Here is a 16,721-nt window from a genome sequence, read left to right as displayed (position 1 = left end):
TGGATAAATACCGCCTAGGCTGAACTTGCCTCCAGAAGGCTCCAGTGAAAAGGTGAATTCATTGCCTGGACACATATACTCTGGTCCTACCCCATGTGAAAGGATGAGGTCATCAGACTAATGAGGGCAGGCCGGGTCTCGAGGGATGGGAGAGTGATTTCTTCTGCCTGAATCACTCTTAGTGTTGTAGCTAAAAGGTGAGCAAACTCTTATCCATCAATTATTAAAAAGCTAAGTGACTTCAGCCTCCAGCTCTCTTCTCTTCCAGGCAGGGTATATAATTCAGAAGGTAGACAATTTAAGTTTGACTATTTCCCATCCAGGATACAAACTTTAGCTCTTAAATCGTTGTTCAGATCCTGAACAGTAGGGCACACAGGGCAGGCCTCCATCACAGAGCCGAGATAGAACAGAGATACAAACAAGGCCAGCAGGCACACAGAGCCATATCACATGCCCAACGCGAATGACCCATTTACACGGGGGCCAAGAACCTCCTGGAAAAAGGACTTGAACAATGTCAGTAATCAGAGTTCTGATACATAAACAAGGCATGTTTTGTGAACTGGAGGTAAGTCCCATGAGGGCGTATCCACAGAGCCTAAAGAAGAGTCAGGCACATTGCAAACCATCATACAAATAACAGCAAAAACACACAGAGCCTGACTAGGATCAGTACTGTTTTAGGCGTTTTACTTAAATTAACTCACCTAACCGGAAAATCTTCCTGGGGCTATAGCATGCGTTTTCATCATGGCCCCTGGTCTCACCCCTGATTTCAGTCGAGCTGTGATGGGGAGCTCCCTGCATGGACAGGGCCCCTTAAGTGTGTGCACATGCCTTGTCCCTTCAGGAACCGACTGAAGCTGCAGAAGCCAGCTCAGCCCTCTGACGGGCAGGGCAGGTAACCCCCGGTACTCAGCGCCCACTCCAGGCAGCTCTCCACCAAGGGGGAGCTTGGAGGCATGGCTAAATGCTCCTGACGCCGTCCTTCAGGAGGACAATCTAGGGTGGCTCTGCATACTTCTCGGACGTCCCAGCACAATTGGGGTCCTATTGTAGCAGCAGTGACCTCAACAATGCACCCACATGTTGATGCTTTTCCTCCTTCCCTGCTCATCTTCCTGCCCCCTCGCTGCTGCTTCCTGGGGTCACTTTCCAAATTAACCGTCTGCACCCAAGTCTTTGTTTCAGCTCTGCTTATAGGGAGACCCAAACCAAGACGAATAGATGTCATTATTACATAGATATTACTTTACAGGTAATCGATCCCCAATGAGTATTTGTTGTTGACTAAATGAACTAATGAATGTGAGGTTGGGGTAGGAGAAGAATGATTTGAGCCAAATATCGGAAATGGAAGGCAGGGTCCTTAGAGGGGAGCAGAAGAGGGAGGACGTCATGCCAGCTATTTCCTGCTCCTGGGCCTGAAAGGTGTCCCAACATAGCTTCACAGACGGTCTGTATGGACCCCAGGCAGAAATGGATGTGGCTTGTAGGAGGAACTAAATTTGCTGAGGCCCTTGGGGCCCAAGTAGCCGAGAGCGGAACAGAGCTGAGAGCATCAGTGGCTGGAGTGAGCTGCACAGACCTGCTCCTGAAAGCCTTTTCCGGGTGCAGTCCTGGAGGGTCTCAGACTGGACTGGCAGTGGTGGCTGACTGTGGGACTGCGTCCCAGCAGGTGGCTCAGTCTGGGAGGTGGCGTAGGGTTAGGGGACGCTCTCCAGTGCGACCAAGAGGGGCTGCAGGAGGGAGCCGGCTCACCAGGAGCCCAGACAGGAGTGCTGGGCTTTCTCAGCATGGCCAGCAGCCCCACCGCAGGCCTGGGCTTGGTCGACGATGGTGACCTCACAGTGGCTACCCCCAACCTGGTCTGACTCCAAACCTCCCATTATCTGTTCTTGGAGACTCCCAGCCATACCTTGAGATGGGGCTTGCTAAAGACTGGACTTCTTATTAACAAGTAACGTAACATGACTGATCCCCATGAATGGGGAGGCTTAGGACAGTTGGTGACAATATTCTAACTTAAAGAACTATATCTAGACTTTCTACACAGCCCTCATTCATGGAAGCATGGCCACAGTTTCTGAAGAGAGGCTGCCTAGCCTAGAATCTCAGCTTGGCCACCTACTAGGTGTGCGCCACGGGCATGTCTGTAATATACTTGCCTCTTGTGTAAAATGGGTACAATATTAGTTAAGTGCCAGGGGATTTGTCAGGAGGAATAAATGAGATACAGACTGCATTCAGAGCATTTAGCATGTAGAGTAATCTCTCAACACCGGCTGAAGAACACTGCCCTGCCCCTGCCCAGCTTCTCGATTCTCAACGAAGGCTGCAGTTGTGTATATTGATCATTTTATTTGGCCATCCAATATCTGAACCCCTTTTATATGGAGAGTTCCCTCACTTTATGAGTCTTCAAGGTCATTGTTGCCCACCTGCCATTGTAGACACTGGCAGTGACAGAAACGAGAGTTCCCAGCAGCCTTTGCAGCCAGGGCACAGGCCGTCTCCAGGACCCTTCAACTCTGTGCCCACACTTGGTTTCAACTCATTGCAACTAGAAGTAGTCATGGTGGAGTTCATTCCCTCCCTCTCTGCTGCGGGTTCGGGTTTGTGGCACAGAGGTGGCCACCATAACATCCAGGCTTCAATGGCCGCAGGAGCGGAAATTTCTCCAGAACCCATCTGCTGTGTGATTCTGGGTGTTGCTCCAGACTGCTCACCTTCCAGCTCAGTCATTCTCCTTCCCACCAATTCTCTAGCCACCCGGTGTCCTGTCCTTCCATCAAACACTCTTCTGCTTCAATCAGCAGAGGTTGGCTTCTGAGATCTGTGACTAAGACCCATGACGAATGGCTATATTGCAATGTAACCAAGCCATCACCTGCGGCTCCCAATGCCCCTCCCTGTGAGTGCCTTCTAGAGTCCCCAGCAGTCCTATAGTTCTAAACATGAAGCCAATACAAGCCATGACTCACAAGGCCCTTGTGGCTTCTTGCCTGAGTTACTGAGACACGTCTCTCCTCTGCCCGGCCTCCACGCTACACTCAAAGCAACGCTTACAGAACACGGATCTGGGCCCAGCACCCCTCCCTCATTTACTCCTCAGAGGCTTCAAAGCACTAAGGGCATCCTATACCTCCATGGTTTCTTCTGACCACTTCTTAACTGCACCTTCTTTCCCTATTCAGCCTCTACCCCCAACACACACCCATGCAGACACACCATGTCCCATTGCTTGTGGCTCACAAGGCACATCAAGCACTGAGGTCTACTTGTCCATCAAGACTTAGTTCAGAGCTCACCCCCTCCAGGAAGCCTTCCCTTCCACATAGGAATTAGGTATTAATGAAATGAGGCAGACTTGGGGCCCCCACATGGTTACCCTCAGTCTCAGTTTATTCATCTGTTAAGTGGGACCAATAATACCTATTTTGCAAAGCTGGTAATAGGATAATCATGCTCGTATTCTAAAAGACAGTCCATAAATGCTGGTCCTTTTCTTTTCTTGACGCTGACCTGGCAGCCTAGCAGACCAAGGCTCACAGTGTTTAGGTCCATGTCTGGCAACAGCTCAGAAAGGGTCACCACTAGTTGGTAAGAGAGGAAGGAGAGAGGAGCCAGTGGCCCAGTGAGGATGCCAGGGATGAGAACCTGATCGAGCTGTTTTACAGCAGAAGGAGATGCTCCCAGGAGTGGTCCCTGGGCTCCACCTGTCAGAAAGCATCAGAAAACGTCTAGCCACCTCAAAGAAGTCAATGCCTTCGTCTCTGAGTGTTTAAATCATGAATACAATCGACACTGGGTGTTGCAGCAACTCATCAGCCAGGGGTTCCTGGGGGGACCACAAACAAAACGGGGTGTCAGCCAATTCCTGCAGATGGGCCACGCTGACCTGCTCCTCGGGGAGGCCTGTGTATTCTGGTTGGCAGGGGCCCAAGTGATGCACCCATTAGTGACATCTCCATTTCTTTGGGACTGGAAAGCACATGTGGAACTGGAATTCCACCTTTTCAGGTCAGGTGCCCTGGAGGCAGAGCCTGCCGGCTCCCTGGAGGTGCCCATTCCCTCAGTAGAGCTTTCTGTTTCTGACATGCTTATAGTTTGTGAAGGTTTTGATACACCTTATCTCATCTAAATCCTAGAGAAGCATTCTGTGAAGTGGGCAGAGCCACAATGCTTTTCCTCATTTGAAAAAGTAGACAAGGAGGCTCAGAAAGAGTTACGTGGCATCCAGCTAGCCACTCTCAGGGCTGGGACTCCAGCCCCCGTCTCAGTCAGGGCTCCAAGACCAGGTCTTTCCATTCTCTCTGCTCATAGTCAATGTGTAAAATATTCACGGTTGGGTCTTGCCTCCCCCAGCCCTCGAATCCGCCTGCTTCTCTGACACCCTGCACGTAAAGTATCAGAGCATCAGCCATTGCGTATCAGTCCCACCGCCTTGACTGACATCTTACTGTGCATATCTGTACAGCACCAGTGTCTAGTATAATCCTGCTTCTCAAATGAACCTGGTGATTGAAGCAATAGTAGATGCAGCTGGAGAGTGACCAAGAGCAGGGTCTGCATGGCCTCGAATGCCAGGACAAGGAAATTACACATCATTCTATAGACTGGAGCCGCACATGAGGTCGTAGGCAGGGCTGTAGCATAATCAGATTTGCATAACAGAATCTGGATAGGTCTGTGTGGAAGATGGCAGGAAGGGGTCCCCATCACTCTTTTAAAATATGACAACACTTTAAACATGAGAAAGGTTTTGCTGAGGAAATTATATTATTGTTGGGGAGCTTGGAGAGAGAAGTGGAGTCAGATCCAGAATTCTCTAACTAGAATTCATGACCATCCTTGAGTGATCACTTCCTCATCCCCTCAGCCTCCTGTACCACGCTTCCTGTTTTGTCCTCCAGCCAGCTCAAGCTACTTACAATTCCTGAAAATGTCCTGCTGATTCCGGACACCACACTTTGCCCATGCTTCTGTCTGCCTGCAGTGCCTTGCACTCTCATCTCCTTGGGAGATTCGTATTCAGTGTTCGTATCTAGGGCAAAATCTAGGTCTCTTTCTGCCACTTACCTTGCTCCCTAAAGGACTGCTGCTGAGGTCAGGTTAGTTTTGAGGACATTTACTGGGACACAGGGACTAAAGGTGGAGCTTTTGGTATAACCAAGAAAGTTCTAAAACCAAAGTTCCAAGCCTTTTAGAAGCCCCGTGGCCAGAATGACCAGCCTCTCCATCAGTCTAGAGTTTAACTGGAGATTTCTCAGCACAGAAGAAACATAAAAATAAAACTGGAGGCTTGAACAAAGTTTCTCTAGAAGTTAGATTGTGAAGACCGATACCCAGGCAACTCATATTCCCTTAGTCCTTATTCTCTCAGATGGGAGCTTCTGCGCTTTCTTGAGAAGCAGAGAAAAGGAGATTGGACCAAGTTACATTCCCATCAGCAGGGTTTGCGAGTACTGGTTATTCTATATCCTCACCAACTCTTGTTATTTTCTGGTTTTTGTTTTAATTTTCATTTGTTTTTTTTTTTTTTTTTTACATGCCCCTTAGAAGTCTCACTTCTACTTTATCCCTGAACCACTCATGAACTGTTTGCCTTGCAGGAATTCTGGGAACTACAGTTATTTCTATTTTGTTACATTTTAGTGATGGGTTGGTATCTTAGTACTCTTTGTAGACTGGCCTTCTGGCCCAATGTGCCCAATGGACCAATCCTTTCTTACCCAGCTCTAGGGAGCAAACTCATAGATGTAGCCAGCTTACGGTCCCATTGGGCTAGCTCTAATTCCCTCCTTTTCCCTGCTTCTCCAGACAGCACACCAGTGCAGGTAAGAGTTGGTTATCATACGAATTACCTTAAATCTGTCCTACTTTTTTAAATAAAGCATTTACAAGCTTCATTCCCTTAATAATTACTAGTAGCAAACTTCTTGGTCACACCTCAGTGACACCACAGGTTTGCCAATAACCAGCTGTGTGATCCTGAGTGATTTCCTTTCCATAGCATCACATTCAGATCTGGGCAACTAAGAGGAGCCCGTGCTCCGTGCCCCAGCGCTCCACCCCCACCCCCTTGTTTTGGGATGCCCGCCTTAAGCGTCCCTAAAATCACTTTTGTGATTGGAACAAGCCCAGGCCAGCACTCCTGTTCGAGTGGGGCATCCTGAGCATGGACTAGGGTCTATGGGTCCCTCTACCCCTCTTTTCCCTTTTGGAATGCTCTCGGGCCCTCTGTCTCATGGGTACATTGACCTGATGCCCTGAGGAGCTCCAAGACACATGCTTACAGGGTGGTCCTAAGGCCACCTGACGAGCAGACCACTCCCACTGGCTGGTGTGGTATTACATTTAAGGGATTGGCCAAGATTCAGCTGCCAGAATGGTGCTGACATGCTGGTTTGAGGGGCCTCTCACTCACATCAGACATAAGATGAGGTCAGGGTTCTAGATTTCCAACAGTTCACCATCAACCCTTGGCTTTGGCCCCATGCATGAGCCCCTGGGTCAGCTAACGCCCACCCATGTTCTAACCCCAGTGCTACCTCCAGTCTATGGCTCCTAAGGGCAGAAGGCTATTTTAACTCTGTGTTCCCCCTTCTGGAGGCATCTAGGGCAGTCATCCCTCCCCTCTGAAGGCTCTGCTCCCTGTAAGGCAGTCCGCTAGAGTTGACAGTATTGATCTCCTCTAAGAGTTTTCAAGACTGTTACTGCACAAAGCCAGTGGGCCTGTTGGATCAATATCCTTTCTGTCCATCAATCAATGTAGTGACACTGTTTTCTCAGGTCAATGGTAAGCCATGCTGAGCAAGGGACGGTGATTCCATCCTTTGCACTAATGGCTGCGTGCATGGGCCTCAGCCTATCCTCTGGTGTAGAAGACACAGGTGCAATCAACACTGAAAGCAGTTTAGAAATGCAGTGATTACAATCTAAAGAGTTCAAGAGAAGATATGGTTAGAAGACGTGTTGTTCTAAGACGTGTTGTTCTACACGTGCACTATAAAATTCTAAACAGCAAATTTAACCTAACCAGAAAAATGAAGTATTTTTTCCAGAATATTCTCAGTAAGACTTGCACTTGTAGTTCTGATGGTGAGTTTTATGTGCCATCTTGACTAGGCTACAGTCACCTTTTATTCAACCAAATACTCATCTGGGTAAATGTGTTAACAGCTGTAATCAGTTGACTTTATACAAAGGAAATTATCCTCTGATAATCAGGATGGGTCTCATCCAATCAGTGGAAAGGCCTTAATATCAGAACTGAGGCTTTTCTGAAGAAGACGAGCATCCACCTTGGATAGCAAGGTTAGCCCACACTTCAGAGTTCCAGACTGCCCTTCCTGACTGCCTGCCCTGTGGATTTCGAACATCCTTAGCCAGCTGCCACAATTGCATAAGCCAATTCCTTGTAATAAATCTCTTCATATGTACATATCCTACCCATTCTCTTTCTCTGGTTGACCCTGACTGATACAGTGGTCAGCTCAATGAAGCAGAGTAGCAATCTCTGAGAGAGTCACTGAAAGCCATTATTCACAGGTGGCATAGAACATGACGTGGTGTCATGAGTAATGACAAAACCAGCATTAGATAGATGGCCTTAGGGAACTGCAGAGGCAAGATCTATTTTGTTCCAGCACAAAGAGTTTCCAAAGAGCCATGGCACTGTGGGTGTTGATACCTTTTCCTTAGGAAAGGTGTATTTCACAATAAAGAACATGGAGAGATGGGTTTTGGACCCAAAAAAGGAGAGACAACACCTGGATTCCACACAGAATCTTTATACACACTGATAGGACGGTAAACAAATGTATAAGTACCTCTTCTCTAGTCATATTCCTACATATTCAGTGATAAATCACTATGCCTTACACGAAGCCATGAATTTTCTAGTAGATGTAATCCCACTGTCATATAGACAGGGACCCTGCAAAAAAATATTTTTTTCAGGGCTCACACACCCTCAGGGTGATCGTGCGTTCTGCTCCTGCACCTGTTTCAGTGGTAATGAAGCTTTTGACTGGTTCTTCTTCAGAGTTCCTTCTAGCTCTAATATTCTGATTTTTCCCCCCTAAGAAATTCAAAGTGCCTTTCATCTAAAATCAGAACGAATTTCAGCCTAGGGGAGGTGGGGTTTTAAATTTGGTTTAAAGGAAATTCTCCTTTCACTTGTCCATTCAGAGTCTCTTGTTCCATTCAGAGAGATGACCTCACAGCTCCCTTCTCAGACCAAGAGCACCCGCCACAGGACATCTCCCACTTGGGCCTTCCAGCAGATAAATAGCTCAGGCCAAGTGGGAGTTGGGTTGGAGCACAGGGCTCATGTCTTTATTTCTTCATACAGTGACATTCAGCCAGGAAGACTTGCGAGCAAATTCTGTCTGGTCCTTCTCTGCTGTGTGGACACAGTCACATCACCTAAACTTGACTTGAAAGCAGTGTAACCGGGGCTGTTAGCACTTGCACACATGGTGCTTTGGTTCCCGTCTAGCACATACATTTGTATATGGATGATTACGTAGAGAAAGGAGTATTGGACTGGGAGTCAGGCGCTCCAAGTCCCGCTCTCCCAATAATAGGCAATGTGAGAAGGTTCTCTCTGGACCTCAGTTTCTTCATCTATAAAATGGGTGAGTTAGCCTAAGACACTAAGGTTGCTTTCAGTTTTCACATGCTGTATTTTCTTTGAATGTGCAAAAGAAATGTAAAAGGAAAGTACAAATAATAATGTAACACTCATCATATTCCTTCAACTCAGTATATACCTTTATCTGTATCCATATCTACATATACATGTGTGTAAGTGTGTAAGTGCACTTTTTAAATTTGTGCAGGTGTTATATTTATTCTCCCTTAAAAAAAGAAAACAAAGAAATCAAACATTATACAATGCCATTTACACTTAGATGGACGTCTGAATCAGTAATCCTAAAATGGCAATCCATGATCCTGACTGGTTCACAGACATGCTTGGTTTGGCCAACAATGTTATTAAAAACATAAATGGTGATGCCTTTCGAGGGGACGTGTGTTCCCTGGTTCCATTACAGTGCTCCTCCCCTAGCTCCCAATTCGCCATGCGTCACTCACATCTCCATATCCTACCACGCCACCAACGGCATCTGAGTTTGTGAACACCAATTTCTTATGCCTACCTGAGAACACAGATGATACGAGTGTTTCCTATCCTTTCCCATTGCACCTCCACTGTATCTCCCAAGAGATCATTTATTACCTAGGTAGCAAGGGCACTAAGAACCTTGTTCTTCCTGCTGTGGATTAATTGTATCCTGATACAACGCAAGGGGAACGGGGCTTGGAATGAATCGACTTAGGCCCAGATGCCAGCTCCACCCTTGGCTTCTTTATCCAGAACCTCCAATTCCTCATTTACTTTAAAGAATCTGCGGTAATCAGCAGAACCATCTGGCACAGGGGAACACACAACGGGAGCTCAATAAATGCTAATTCCTTCTCTCATCCTGTTGCAGAGTCAGCCTAAACTGCTCTCCAATTTCTTCTCCAGGGAAAAGGTCTCTTGGGCCCACCCAGGCTGGGTTGTGGTATGCAACTCCTCATTAAGAGATGTGAAAAGCCTGGAAATCGAAATGCTGTAGGAGAGGACACAGAGAGGGGCTGCCCATTTTGTTTCCTTTGCAATCACACCTGACCGTAGGGAACAGTACCACGAACAGGGCAAATGTGACAGCAACACAGGTCAAATGCAACTGCCCTTCCAAAGATGCCTCAGGCAGCACAGCTTTTGGCAGTCTCCCCTTTTTTTTTCCTAATCAAGGCAAAGATTTAAAAAAAAAAAAGTCACATAGCAAAGAAGCCAAAGGAATGTTGGTGCCTGTCCCTAGAAGCCACATATATCTATTTTTGGTTCCCAGTGAAGCCCAGTGCACTGTAATTACTATAATAACATGCTTTCTTCTATAAAGACAGATGACACAGATGACCCCCGGTCCCCATCTGAGCATAGGACGTGTGCTGTGGGTTGTTTTGTCAGCTGTGGATCTGGATTATTTGTTGGTGCCCTCTCATCTAGTTTGGACTGGGACCAGGCATTTGCAGGAAAACGGGGAAAGATGAGTGTGGGGTGAACTAGAGCGCTGAGGAGAGGTAGAGGTGGAGGCCGGGGGCATTACGGGTGAGAATAGTATAGAATCTGGCTCAAGGAATCAGTCCTGTAAGGATAACTGCTCCCTGAGCCCCTTGAGAACCAAACCTTTCGCCTTGGCCTTTTCACCTGGGGCTGGGGGATTCAAAGCAGTCTCCCTGCCCAGCCATTTCCTAGCCTTGGAACCTGACTTGTCCTTGGGGCTGTCCTCCAGTACACTCCAAAGTCCAGCTTCCTGGCAAGATGTCACGTATATTCCCAGGCCAGCCTTAAACACAGCAAAACCCAATTGCCCATAGGTAGGCAGCCACAGAAACCTGGACATTGTACATGGAAAGAAAAGTGAGGACACGTGAGGAAGAAACAGTGCCAGGTCAGCCCAGGTGTAAAGCTTCCTGAGTACCCTCCTTTATAGGTGGCACTGTGCCACCAGCTGAACCTTACCTTCTTGTGCTCCACAGCCATCTTGACTGTCGCTCTGGTCTCAGTCTGCTCCTGTCCCAATCTGCACTAGGTTCCTCCCACTAGGTGACCCAAGCTTTCCAATATTATATTTAAATGTTACAACTCTTTGGTCCCTACCTACCCTTGACCCATTAGTCTCTAAGCCTCAATGCCATTCTGCTAGTTCTGGGGAAAATACAAAGAAATGTCTTACCAAATCTCATTGTCCTCATTTGTAAAGTGCAGATGATATTTTAGGCCCCCTTTAGTTGAGAAATTCTAATCCCAAGAACAGCTTGTCCAACTGTAAGCAGCCTATCAACATTGGAAATACGCATGTGTGTGTGTGAGTGTGTGTGTGTGTGTGCTATGTACAGACATGTAGAGACAGGTATGTATATCTACATTACAGCTACCTTTTATAAAAGCCATCACAGCTTACCATTATAAACACCCTTAGTCATGCACATTGGAGCATTCGACTTTGATAATAAACTTAATACAGGCAGGGCAGGTGTGTTGCTACTCACCTCCAGATCTTCTGCCATTTGGGGTAGGGCTGTCTTTGTGACCCACACTGCATTTCTGGTAAGCAGAGGCACTGGGGGTGTGCATGCCTCAGAGAGAACAGGCAAATGGGGCACTCTTCCCCCAAGTTCTCTGAGCTGGTATAATGCTGTAGCTAAGAACATGGGCTCTGCATCAGCCTGATCTGAATTTGAATCTTAGGTCTGCCATTCAGCGTCTGTGTACTTTTGAGCCAGTGACTTCACTTCTCCGAGCCTCAGTTTTACCCTCTGTTACATGAGGAAAATGATACTATACACGTTCCAGTGTAGTTATGAGGATGAAATGAGTGAGTCCGTGGAAGTGCTGAGCACAGATCTGGCACATAGAGGCCAAATAAGTGATGTGATCACTGAGATTCATAATGACAGTAATATACACTGATCCCTGACGTGTTTCTTACCACGTATGTTTAGGAGAGTTTTCCCTTTTAGAATCTAGTAGCAAGACACCATTCCTGGGGAGAAGCGTGACTCTGAGGGGAGGTTAGAGGAGCAAGTTCAGAAAGGACATTTGAGAAACCTGATGGGAGGAACGACACCACCTCTTGTAAAATTCTGTGGTCTTCCAGATTGTAGCAATGCCCGTGATTCATACATAACTAACACAGAACAAATCGTGGGTCGATAAACAGAGCTGCCCACAAGGAATGGCTCACAGGTCTCTTTAAAGGAGCACCAATCCCATAAAAGGCCATAAATAAGAATGAACAATAGCAAGAACCTTGGCTTTCAACACAGGACATATTTCCTGCATGGAGCCTGCTCTAACCGCTTAAGGACACAGCATCAGGCAGAAGTGGGGTCTGCAGCCGGGTCAATCCACGCTATCTTCCATGTTGAGAGCCCAGCTCCTTTGCAGTTAGAAGTTTGGGGTGAATCTTCCTCCGTACCCCAGATAACCAGCTGCTGCGTGGGCATGATTCCTGGGGAAAAGTTCTCCCAAACCCAGAGTGAATGAAGCATTTATACCCTTATGAGGGAGTTAACTGGAAGGTTCCCAAGGTCGAATGCAAAGGAATCTACTTCTCCTACAGCTTACACAATGGTCTCACTCCACCGTGCTTGCCTTTTGAGTGACTGTTCAATGTGTATCCCCTGAAGCCTCAGGGAGCCTTCTCAGAGACTCCTGGGTCTTCCAAACCTATTTCATCTTTTAGATGTAAATGGGAGAGTGGAGGTGTAAGTATCTCAGGAGGAAATCCAAAGAGAGACAGAATGCACCCAAGTGAGGAGCTCTGGCCCGAGACTGGGGAGCCCTGAGTTCTGGCTCTGTTGCTGCCCTGAGTGAGCTCTGTGACTCCTGGCTCAGGGTTCCGAGCAAGGCTGACCTCCATCTGTGGATATGCTCAGTGGAAGTGCCAGCTTTCAAGGCGGGGAGGGAAGATGACCCGGAAGCCCTTATACTTTGAGGTCCCACTTCCCTTCCTTTCTCTGGCCTAATCTATAAAATGGCAGCCTGGGCAGGCCTCCCTAGGCCACGCCTTCTCAATGGGGAGCAGCGCCACCCTTCAGAGGGCCAAAATTAGCTCTTCGGGGAGGGGTCTGTGGGGGACAATTTCTTACTGTTTTTTATGTATAAAGCACAGACATATATACAGTACATAAATAGACGTGCAGTATTGATACACGCTACATAACATAAATGTTAATACCACACACAGCCTATCTCATTGTTTGTGGTGGCACCGAGGGTGGAGAAAAGAGGTTCCCCTCATTTGTAAATCTCCAGGTCTTCTTGGATCCAAGGGTCACCTAGACACCCTACTTTCCAGCCTAGCACTGGCCGTAAGCCAATCATCATCTATCATCTACACACTTTAAAAAACCTGTGCCTGTGTCCCTGAGTGGCCTGATGTGCAGCACTGAGTTGGGAGTAGGACCTGTTTGTGGCACACCCCTTGCCCCCTCCCCCCACAGAAGCCTTGCACCACCAGATGAGAGGGTTAACTCTGGAAAGACATAGGAAGCACCAGAATGCATTTAGTCTCTCCTGGGCAGAACTCGGACAAGTTTAGCCATTTCTGAAGTGGGGCCTCACAATTTGGGCAAACACATGATTTATTGTCCCAACAAGGATACTTCTGAGGGTGAAATTATTAATACGTACATCTGGCCCACAGGAGTCCTGGGACTGCCCCATGTAAAGTAGGACGTATGATCATCATACTTAAACAGATCAATATTTTGATATGTAAAACACATCAAACATATCTATGAAGGAGATTCTATGATGATTTTATCAATAGCCCAGGACAATGACAGATGGCCCAGTTTGGCCACAAATGAGGTCCGTTTTATTTGTCACGTTGACCTGGGGGCACTCCTGACATTGAATTAGTGGGGGCCAGGGATGACAAGTGCCCTCCCTTGTGCAAAACAGCCCCCCAAGTAAGGAATTTTCTTGCCCCAAATGCCATTGACTACTGAGAAATATTGATTAATATGTAATTAATTGTAAATAATGATGTAAAATTCAGGATAACCATCTCCAATGCCTCCAGGACCAGTCAGGGGTTGAAGGATATATGTCCCTTCCTAGGACATTAAATTCAAGTCTTTAAAAGACAACATCAGGTATCAAAATTTTCTATGTACTGAACTTGGCTTTTGTCTCTAGACTGCGGCCTTTTAATAAAGGTTTACCGGTGTTTATAATATATTATAGGTTTAAAGAGGTTTATAATACATACATGTAAATACATGCATACATGTAATATCTCTTCATATATACACATACATATACATGGATATATATATATATATATATATATATATATATATATATATATGTGTGTGTGTATACATATCATTGTGTATATATTTATGTGCATACAAAAATTCTGGAAGAATATGGAAGGAGATAGAAGGTAACAAAAAGAGTAGATGACCCAAAGCTTATGTGTTTTCCCCTTTAAAGTTTTCTAGAGCTATAGGAAAATATGGTGCTTTTAGCAGATATTGGCAACTGCTTAGGGCAGAGGCCCCTGGGAATTGTCTATGAAAAGAAACAGCAGCCATAACTGTAGGGTCTGCGCCTGTGATTGTCATCACGTCCCAAATGATTTTTCCTAACCCTCAATCAGGCTTCTGATGGACGTAAATCCACACCCTGGGCTCAGCCTACTGACACACAGGAATCGGAGCAATGCTGAGGGCTCTGGGGGGGAAGGGCGAGGAGGGCAGGGGGCAGGGGACAGGAGGGAACTAGCTGCACATCAGTCCCACTCGCATGTTCTTCTGTGAGGAAAACATGTGCCCTGGCCATCAAGACAATCATTTCTGGGCTCAAAAACAGGAAGAAATTCACTGAAATCTCCATCACTGACACAAAGAGCAGAGAAGGTTTGCCAAAAGCCCAGTCCTGTCCTGATTGGGACATCAGCTTAGTCTTTAAAGGCAGGACCCACTGTCACGTGTATTATTTCTGAGGCAAAAGGGAAGCCGCACCTGCCCCAGGCCTCCTTGGACGGCTCTGAGATCATCTGAACTTAGGGCTGTAATTGGCAAGGGGGCACGGGGCCTGACTCCTCAACCAGGCGGGCGGACGCATCTCTTCGGAGCTTCTCCGTGAGGGCAGGCCTCACACCTCCATGACTTCTCTCACTTGTCACAACAATCCTACAGTGAACCGAGTCCCTGATGTGTACCACCTCAGTTAATCCTGACAATGACCCCATGTGGCAAACGTTACTGTCCCCATTTTATTGACGAAGACACTGAAGCTCATAAAGGTTAGCTGGTGTCAGCTTTCAGGTCTAGACTTGCTGGTGCCCCAGTCTTTACCTTCCCATGCTTACCCATCATGGCATACCTCCAAGGCGTGGCAGAAGGAGCTAAGATAGGTCCTTTGAGGGCGGTGTAGCCATTGCTGCCAGCTCTGCCTGGAGATAATGTCCAAAGATGTGAGGAGTTCTGGGACTCGACCTTTGGAAACAGGCTGTAGACCGACCATCTAATTTATCAGCTGTGCCACTGACCTAGCCATCAGCCACAAATGTTCCCCATTTGTTTGCATTGATTGCTGAGTGTGGGGAAAGGAACACACGTCATCATCTCTGACTCTCAGATCCCATGCAACTTTGTTAAACGATATATTAGTTATCTATTGCTACATAACGAACAACCCCAAAACGATGTGACCTAAAACCACACCATTTATCCAGCTCACATGATACTGTCATAGTAAGTCCTCACTTAAGATCATGGAACACGACAGGGCTGTCCCCTGTCACCTCTGCTTTTCAACATAGTGTTGGAAGTCCTCACCAGAGCAATCAGGCAAGAGAAATAAATAAAAGGCATCCAAATTGGGAATGAAGAAGTTAAATTATCACTCTTTGCAGATGACATGATGGTATATATAGAAAACCCTAAAGACTCCACCAAAAAACTATTAGAAACAATCAACGAATACAGTAAAGTTGCTGGCTACAAAATCAACGTACAAAATCCATTGCATTCCTATATACTAACAATGAAATCTCAGAAAAAGAAATACAGAAAACAATTCCTTTTGCAATTGCAGCAAAAAGAATAAAATACCTAGGAATAAACTTAACCAAGGATGTGAAGGACCTATATGCTGAAAACTATAAGACATTTTTGAAAGAAATTGAAGAAGACACAAAGAAATGGAAAGACATTCCGTGCTCATGGATTGGAAGAAACAACATACTTAAAATGGCCATATCACCCAAAGCAATATACAGATTTAATGCAATCCCCATCACAATCCCAATGGCATTTTTTAAAGAAATAGAACAAAAAATCATCAGATTTGTTTGGAACCGCAAAAGACCCTGAATAGCCAAAGCAATCTTAAGGAAAAAGAACAATACTGGAGGTATCACACTCCCTGACTTTAGCTTGTACTACAGGGCTACAATAATCAAAACAGCATGGTATTGGCAGAAAAACAGACACATAGACCAATGGAATAGAATTAAGAACCCAGAAATAAAACCACATAAATATGGACAGATAATTTTTGACAAAGAAGCTAAAAACATACAATGGAGGAAAGACAGCCTCTTCAATAAATGGTGCTGGGAGAATTGGATAGCCACATGCAAAAGAATGAAACTGGACTGCTATCTGTCACCATGTACCAAAATTAATTCAAAATGGATCAAAGACTTAAGCATTAGACCTGACACAATAAACTGCATAGAAGAAAACACAGGTACTAAACTTATGGACCTTGGGTTCAAAGAGCATTTTATAAATTTGACTCCAAAGGAAATGGAAGTAAAAGCTAAAATAAATGAATGGGACTATATGAAACTTAAAAGCTTCTGCACAGCAAAAGAAACCATCGACAAAATAAAGAGGCCACCAACTGAATGGGAGAAGATTTTTGCAAACAGTGCCTCTGATAAGGGGCTAATATCCAAAATATACAAGGAACTCATGAAACTCAACAACAAAAAAACAAACAACCCAATTAAAAAATGGGCAGATGACCTGAAGAGACATTTCTCCAAAGAGGACATACAAATGGCAAATAGACATATGAAAAAATGCTCAACATCACTAATCATCAGAGAAATGCAAATAAAAACTACAAT

The sequence above is a fragment of the Rhinolophus sinicus genome, chromosome 5 (genome assembly GCF_057876585.1).
Source record: "Rhinolophus sinicus isolate RSI-liver-muscle chromosome 5, RSI-T2T, whole genome shotgun sequence".
In the NCBI taxonomy this organism is placed as follows: domain Eukaryota; kingdom Metazoa; phylum Chordata; class Mammalia; order Chiroptera; family Rhinolophidae; genus Rhinolophus; species Rhinolophus sinicus.
This window is presented reverse-complemented; position numbering follows the sequence as displayed.